Source organism: Triticum dicoccoides, chromosome 4A (genome assembly GCF_002162155.2).
Source record: "Triticum dicoccoides isolate Atlit2015 ecotype Zavitan chromosome 4A, WEW_v2.0, whole genome shotgun sequence".
NCBI lineage: Eukaryota > Viridiplantae > Streptophyta > Magnoliopsida > Poales > Poaceae > Triticum > Triticum dicoccoides.
The window spans coordinates 77,034,461-77,043,628 of NC_041386.1; positions in this window are offsets into that span (position 1 = coordinate 77,034,461).

Below are 9,168 nucleotides of genomic sequence, written 5' to 3' on the forward strand. Positions count from 1 at the left end.
GGGGCCCGGTCGCGGGAGGAGAGGGCCGACCGCGGGCCGGCCGGGCCGCGGGCGGTGGTGGCGGCGACTTGCCACGTGGCGGCACGTGAGTGGACCGGGCGGGCGGCGGACGGCGGGATTTTCGTCCGGCGGCGGGCGGACACGTCCGGCCACGCGGAGATCTCTTTTTCTAGGGTTAGGAGTGGATTGAACCGCGAATTTTTGGAGGGGGTGTATATATAGGCATAGAGGGAGCTAGGAGAGTCCAAATGAGGTGCGGTTTTCGGCCACACGATCGTGATCGAATGCTCTAGGAGATGGAGCAGAGTTTGGTGGGTTTTGGGCCAAATTGGAGAGGTGTTGGGCTGCAACACACACGAGGCCTTTTCGGACCCTCGGTTAACCGTTGGAGTATCAAACGAAGTCCAAATGACACGAAACTTGACAGGCGGTCTACCAGTAGTAAACCAAGGCCGCTTGGCAAGTCTCGGTCCAATCCAGAAATGTTTAATCTCCACACATGAAAGAAAGCTAGAAATGACCACCGAAGGAGAACGAAGCGCCGGAATGCAAAACGGACAACGGGGAAAATGCTCGAATGCATGAGACGAACACGTATGCAAGTGCAATGCACATGATGACATGATATGAGATGCATGACAACGATATCAACACACAGAGACAAAACCCGAACCCGAGGAAATAAATATAACTTAAAGCCGGAAACGGCAAGAGTTGGAGTACAAATAGGGAAAGTTACATCCGGGGTGTTACAACACTCCACCACCACGAAAGGATCTCGTCCCGAGATCTAGGACTGAAAGAACGCCGGGTACTCAGAACGGAGGTGATCCTCGCGTTCCCAGGTAGCTTCACGGTCGGAATGGTGTGACCACTTGACTTTGAGAAATTTGATTGACTTGTTGCGAGTCTTGCGTTCAGTCTCTTCAAGAATAGCAACTGGGTGCTCACGATAAGAGAGATCTTCTTGGAGCTCAATGTCCTCGAAGTTGACGGTGCGGTCAGGAGTCTTGAAGCACTTTCGAAGCTGAGAGACATGGAACACGTCATGAACATTTGCAAAGTTTGAAGGAAGCTTGAGTTGATAGGCGAGGTCGCCTCTCTTGCTGACAATCTTGAAAGGTCCGACGTATCTAGGGGCAAGCTTCCCTTTGATACTGAAGCGACGAGTACCTTTCATAGGAGAGACGCGGAGGTAAACATGATCTCCGATCTCGAAAGCCAAATCACGGTGCTTACTATCATAGTAGCTCTTCTGGCGGGATTGGGCTGCTTTGAGGTTATCATAAATGACTTTGCACATTTCTTCTGCTTCTGTGATTAAGTCATTACCCAAAAGCTGACGTTCACCGGTTTCAGACCAGTTGAGAGGGGTACGACACTTCTTGCCATACAGAATTTCAAAAGGGGCCTTGCCCGAACTTGCTTGAAAACTGTTGTTGTAGGAGAATTCAGCATAAGGAAGACAATCCTCCCACTTCATGCCGAAGGAGATCACACAAGCCCTGAGCATATCTTCAAGAATCTGGTTGACACGCTCGACTTGACCGCTTGTTTGAGGATGGAAAGCTGTGCTAAAGCGGATGTTCGTGCCCATGGCCTTCTGGAAAGAATCCCAAAACTTCGAGGTAAAGATGCTGCCACGATCTGAAGAGATCACTTGAGGAATACCGTGCAGAGAGACAATGCGAGAGGTATAGAGTTCCGCCAATTGAGCTGCAGTGATCGACTCTTTGATAGGCAGAAAGTGAGCCACTTTGGTGAGTTTGTCGATGACAACGAATATAGCATCATTGCCACGCTTGGACTTTGGAAACCCAGTCACGAAGTCCATTTCAATGTGGTCAAACTTCCATTCTGGAATGGCAAGAGGTTGGAGGAGACCTGCTGGCCTTTGGTGTTCTGCCTTCACTCTTCTGTAGACATCACATTCATTCACGAATTGAGTGATCTCGCGCTTCATTCGAGTCCAACAATAAGCTTGCTTAAGGTCCTGATACATCTTCGTGCTCCCAGGGTGGATGGAGAGGAGAGAATTGTGAGCCTTGTTCATGATCACTTTACGGAGGTCACCTTTGGGCACAACAATACGATCCTCGAAGAAGAGAGTGTCCTTGTCATCAAGGTGGTAGCACTTGTACTTGGACTGACTCTTGGCAATCCCAATCTTCACCTTTTTCACCATAGCATCAAGAAGCTGGGCTTGGTGAATCTGGTCTTCTAAGGTAGGAGAGACTTGAAGGTTGGCGAGGAAACCTTGAGGAACAACTTGCAGATTCAGTTTGCGGAAAGCTTCACAAAGCTCGGGTTGATAAGGCTTAAGAATCAGACTGTTGCAATACGCTTTCCTGCTCAAAGCATCAGCAATCACATTGGCCTTGCCTGGAGTATACTCGATACTCGGATTATACTCTTGAATCATTTCGACCCATCGAGTTTGCCTGAGGTTGAGATTAGGCTGAGTGAAGATGTACTTGAGACTCTTGCGATCAGTGAAAATGTCCACTTTTCTTCCCAAAAGGAGATGTCTCCAAGTCAAAAGAGCATGCACAACTGCCGCCAACTCGAGATCATGAGTGGGGTAGTTCTTCTCATTAGGCTTCAACTGGCGAGATGTATAAGCAACAACTTTCTTCTCTTGCATCAAAACTGCGCCAAGACCTTGGAGAGAGGCATCACAAAAGACCTCGTACGGCTTGGATTCATCAGGCGGAGTCAGAACTGGAGCAGTGATCAATTTCTCTTTCAAAGTGTTGAAAGCAATATCACACTCCGGAGACCAAACGTACTTGACGTGCTTCTGAAGAAGATTAGAGAGAGGCTTCGCGATCTTGGAAAAGTTTTCAACGAATCTTCGGCAATAGCTTGCGAGACCGAGAAAACTGCGGATTTGCTTCATGTTCCGAGGAGGTTCCCAATTCACAATTGCAGACACCTTCTCAGGATTCACGGCAATGCCCTTGGCAGAGATGATATGACCAAGATAAAGAACCTCATCAAGCCAAAATTCACACTTGGAGAACTTGGCGTAGAACTGATGTTCTCTGAGCTTCTCAAGAACCAAACGCAAGTGCTTGGCATGATCTTCCTTGTTCTTGGAGAAAACCAGAATGTCGTCGAGATAGACCAAAACGAAGTCATTGGTGTAGGCATTGAAGATGAAGTTCATCATGCGAGAGAACGTCGGAGGAGCGTTGGCGAGGCCAAAAGACATGACAGTGTATTCATATGAACCAAAGCTTGTTCTGAATGCTATCTTGGGAATATCTTCTTCACGAATGCGAATCTGATGATAGCCCATACGGAGATCAAGCTTGGAGAATACTTGAGCACCTTTGAGTTGTTCGAACAGCTCATTGATGTTGGGAAGTGGGTATTTGTTCTTGATGGTCTTCTTGTTCACTGGACGGTAATCAACACAAAGTCGGTCCGTTCCATCCTTCTTCTTCACAAAAAGAACACCACAACCCCACGGAGAAGAACTAGGCCGGATAAGACCCATTTTCTCTTGCTCATCGAGTTGCTTCTTCAGCTCCTTCAACTCTTCAGGTCCGAGCTTGTAAGGACGTTTGCACACAGGTTTTGTACCAGGCTCAAGATCAATAACGAATTCAACTGGCCGGTGCGGAGGCATTCCTGGAAGCTCTTTTGGAAAGACGTCTTGGTATTCGCACACGACTGGAATTTGAGAGATGGCATCCAATTCACCCTTCTCATTGAGAGAAAACAGACGAATGGTATCATCACGAGCGGCAAAGACAATTACATCCTCAGATGAATGAGTCAATTGAATCTGCCTGGCTGCACAATCAAGCTGAGCCTTGTGCTTAGAAAGCCAATCCATTCCGAGAATAAGATCAATATCTGAGTTACCAAGCACCATAGGAGAAGAAAGGAACTTGTAGTCGCCCAATGTGATAGTAACATCCGGAGCCATCATTTTGGTGTTCATGAACAAACCCGGAGAATAAACCGCTATCGGCTTAGGCAAATCAATAGTATGCACATCATGCATGGATGCAAAAGGCTTCGACAAAAAATGATAAAGATGCACCAGTGTCAAAAAGAACTCTTGCGGGAATGTCATTAACAGGAAGGTTACCCATGATCACATCTGGTGATTCCTCTGCCTGAGCTGCATTCAGCAAGTTGACCTTGGCGGACTTGGAGTTATGCTTGACCACAGCTGTACTTGCCGATCTGACAGGAGGAGGAGGAGGAAGACGCCTCTGGTTGAAACACTTGTTGGCATAGTGACCCTTCTGTTGGCACTTGTTGCACGTGACCTCAGAAAGCGGACGGTGATACGGAGCACTCGATCTTGGAGCTTGAGACGAAGTCTTGTTCTGAAAGCCAGGGTTGGGTGGGTGGGAAGAACCACTGCCACCTTTGCTCTTCTGCTGATACGGCTGACGAAACGGAGGAGGAGGAAGCCAAAACTTCTACTGCTTGGCCACTTGAGTACAGGAAGAAGGAGTAGCATCTCTGACTCGCTTCTTGGAAGCATCACACCTCAACTGAGCAGCCTCTTGCTTCAGTGCCATGTTGTAGAACTCATCGTATCTCAAGGGCTCAAAGAGAATAAGAGCGAGCTGGATATATTCTCTGAGACCACCCCTGAACTGGTATATCATGCTCTTCTCATCAGGCACGTCCTGCTTGGCAAAGCAGGCAAGCTTCTGAAACAACTTGTTGTAGTCATAGACAGACAAAGAGCCTTGCTTCAGATTGCGGAATTCCTCACGCTTGCTTTCAACCACACTCTGCGGAATATGATGAGCTCGGAAATCTCGACGGAAATCATCCCAAGTGATAACACGTCCACCTCTACAAAATCAGGATTCGGAGTCGTGCGCGTTGGAGGAGCCATCCTGAAGAGGTTGACCACCATTAGCACATTGACAGATAAATATTGAAGCTGAATCCAACGGAATGAAAATTGCAACATATAGTCTTCACATCCGAACAAAATGAACGAATGCATTCCTCTTGAAATGGTCACATATCCATAAATTGAGAAGCCACGTAGAATTAAGGTAGAGAAATAAATCAACAAGGTACGGATCAAGAACGAATAATCGGTAAGAAATCCCAATCTCAAACCAATATCCGTGGAAGAAGAACTAGAGCTACTAGAATTCCCACCTATGAAACTTCCGAACCTTTCCAGTTATGCAATCAGGTGTTGGGGATACAGCGGAAGCATAATATCTCACCCAAACTAGCAAATCCTACATCCAGCTGTATCCATCCTTCAACACATAACCAAGAAACCTTCGGAAACCATCTACATCAACCTTCGAAAAGCATCCGTTATACAAGTTATGGCGATACTCCCGAACTCCCGCCCCAGTACTGGGTGGCGTCGAGGTTATCTCACCAACGAACTGCATAAAAGAGATTTTCGATGTCGGCGTACTAAACTCAGGTATTCCAGAACTGCAACAATAAAATTATGATGACAACACCTCAGAGCTCAACTCCCCGGGAAACTTCCACTAAACCCCTGACAGGAGGCACCAAGACAATGTTCTCATCATAAAACCATCAGAACGATTCCAAGATACCCGCGTGATCCTAATTTTTTTTAGTGAAATTTGAGAAAAGAAGAGTCAAAACTCTATGTCAGGATGCCTTACCAGAGCGATGAGGAGACTGGGAAGTAAAAAGAATTCCTAAACTCTCTGATATATAATTCCTAAATGACTCAAAACATTTTTCTAGACACAACTCGGCCGCTAAAAACGATCAAGCAATGGGGCTCCTAAGGTCGGGGAAGGCTCTGATACCAACTTGTAACACCCTCGATGCGACTATGGCTCCCACGTGTCGAGGCACGACTTAGAGACATAATCGCATTGAAGGCATATGTCGCAAGTTAGGCAGTCTTCACAAACATCCCATGTAATGTAATAACAAAAGGGGAGATAACATAGTTGGCTTACACTCGCCACGTCAATCAAGTGCATAAATTAACATTACATCATCCAAACACTCATGGCCCGACTACGGCGCCAAAATAAAAGAGAACCCAACATGCGACACGGTCCCAATCACCCCCAACTGGGCACCACTACTGATCATCGGGAAAGGAAACATAGTATCGTTGAGAGTCTTCGTCAAACTCCCACTTGAGCTCATACGCGTCTCCTGGAGCGGAATCATCGGGCCCTGCATCTGGTGTAATAGTAATCTGTGAGCCACAGGGACTCAGCAATCTCGGACCCTCGCGATCAAGACTATTTGAGCTTAAGGGTATGGTAAGATAAAATATAAGTGGAGCTGCAGCAAGCGACTAGCATATATGGTGGCTAACTTATTCGCAAAAGAGAGCGAGAAGAGGAGGCAAAGCATGAGCGAGAAACTAGAGAGCAACCTGCGCAAACATTACTCTAATACCGTGTCCACTTCCCGGACTCCGCCGAGAAGAGGCCATCACGGTAACACACTGGGTTGATTCATTTTAATTAATTACGGCTCAAGTTATCTACAACCGGACATTAACAAATTCCCATCTGCCCATAACCGCGGGCATGGCTTTCGAAAGTTCAATCCCTGTAGGGGAGTCCCAACTTAGCCCATGACAAGCTCTCATGGTCAACGAAGGAATAGACCTCCTCCCAAGACGTTTCGATCAGACTCGGTATCTCGGTAACTCAAGACACTTCGACAGGTTAAAACAAGACCAACAACACCGCCCGAATGTGCCGACAAATCCCGATAGGAGCTGCACATATCTCTTTCTCAGGGCACACTCAGATGAGCAAGACGTCGGGTAGGCCAGCCCAAAGTTGCGCCTGGTAGCCCCGGACATCGCTCGGTTGGACCAACACTCAGAGGAGCACTGGCCCGGGGGGGGGGGGGTACAATAAGATGACCCTTGAGTCTGCAGAACCCAAGGGAAAGAAAAGGCTAGGTGGCGAATGGTAAGACCAATGTTGGACATTGCTGGAAAAGCTTTAATCAAGGCGAAATATCAAGGGGTTCCAATTATAACCCAACCGCGTAAGGAACGCAACAATCCGGGAACATAACACCGATATGACGGAAACTAGGGCGGCAAGAGTGGAACAAAACACTAGGCGAGAGGCCGAGCCTTCCACCCTTTACCAAGTATATAGATGCATTAAGATAACATAGCAATATAATGATATCCCAACAAGTAAATAAATGTTCCAACAAGGAACGGCCTCCAATCTTCACCTGCAACTAGCAACACTATAAGAGGGCCTGAGCAAAGCGGTAACATAGCCAATCAACGGTTTGTTAGGACAATGGTGGGTTAGAGGTTTGACATGGCAATTTGGGAGGCTTGCAAGCAAGTGGTAGGCATCATAGCAATGGCATAGCAAAAGAGCGAGCAAACTAGCATAGCAAACATAGTAGTGATTTCGAGGGTATGATCATCTTGCCTGCACAGTTGTCAGAGTTGACTTGATCCTCGAAAGCAAACTCAACGGGCTCCTCGTTAGCGAACTCGTCTCCCGGCTCTACCCAAACAAGACAAACAAGCAACAAGGATACAATCAACCACGTGCAAGACCAAGCAACACGATGCAAAGATGATATGCTATGCGGGATGCGATGCGGGATGCAAAATGCAAGATATGACAGGAAATGCATGAATCTAGCCACAAATTGGAATTGCAAGGGTGCCACTGGAAAGATAAGATGAAATCGCTTGAAAACGATATAAAGAACGCCGGAATCGGAGTTACGGTTTGGGAATGGCAAGCGATTCAAAAATGACACCGGTCTACGATTTACAGCAAGTAGGCATCTAAATGCAATGAGATGAACATGCTACAGCATCCAAACATGACAACAAAATACATGGCAGGGATGCACACAACATGCTTAACAAAAGTCTAGCACTGAGCTACGGCCTATTTCATCCATTAGGAGGTTCAAACAAGCATGGCAAAAACGCAAATGACAAACAGATCTCAGACTTAGTGAAATTAACACTTGCTTGGAATTTCAGATCATATAGCCCTCTTCGGAGCTACAAAACAACATGCTACAGGACCTGAACATGACAAAGAAAGACATGGCATGGAGCTACTCAACAAGCTTAACAAAAGTCCCTTAGTGAACTTGAGCCAAAAGGGATCACAAAAAATACTAACAAGCACACGAACATAGCAAAAACATAATCAGTTTTCAGACTTCATGCTGAAACATAACTCACGAAGGCATGTTTACGAGCTCGATGCACTCACCACGGTGCAAGTCATGGCAAGACAAGCATACATCCATAAAGAAGGCACAAAATAAAAGCTAGACATGGCAAGAACAATGGCATAGCATGCAGGGATCAACTACAATAACATCGGCAAAATCGCAAACAAGTTGACGATCTGCCCAGATTCACAACGAAGCAAAAGTAGAGCTCGGTTGACTCAAGCTAGGGTGCTCCATAATTGCAAACAAAGACATAGATGGATAAAGTACTACAAGATTAACAAAACTCCTTTACTGATCATCCCCAAAAGGGGTACGGATCACTAGGAAACAACGTGAACATATGGCATCGTGAACTAAACAATCCCAGGACTTGGTGAAATTACTAAGTCCCTGAAAACAGATTTACCGGGTGCCCCACTTTGCAAGCTTGCACAAGTCACCACACACATCCTAAAAATACATGGGTTGCACCTCTGGATAGATGACAAAACCCTTAACAAAACATATGAAGAAGTCACGGGCATAGCATGCACACATTAATCATGGCAAAAATGACAAAAGCGCTAAATGAAGTAACAGATCTGACAATTAACTCAAGTAGCCCTCTTCTAACAGCATTTCGGGCATTAAGATGCACTCAAATGAAAATGACGCCATGGAATGAAATGATGTACTCATCGAGGCGAACATTTTGATATGCTATATGCCCAAATCGGAGCTACGGATGCAGAGATATCACAGGTCAAAGTATGCATAAAAAATTAGGAGGAGAGGGGGAAAATTCAACCGCTAGGGTTTTTCAGATCTGAGATCCTGCCCGATGCACTGTTCACCGGAGCGCGTTTCCCGAGGATGGCCGGCGCCGGAGTTTGTCGGAGGTGGCCGGAGGTGGCCGGAGAAGGCGTGGAGGAGGCAGTGGAGCTCCCCGGGGACCGGATCCGGCCACGGGGACGCGGGGCGGCGAGGATCCGAGGCGGCGGC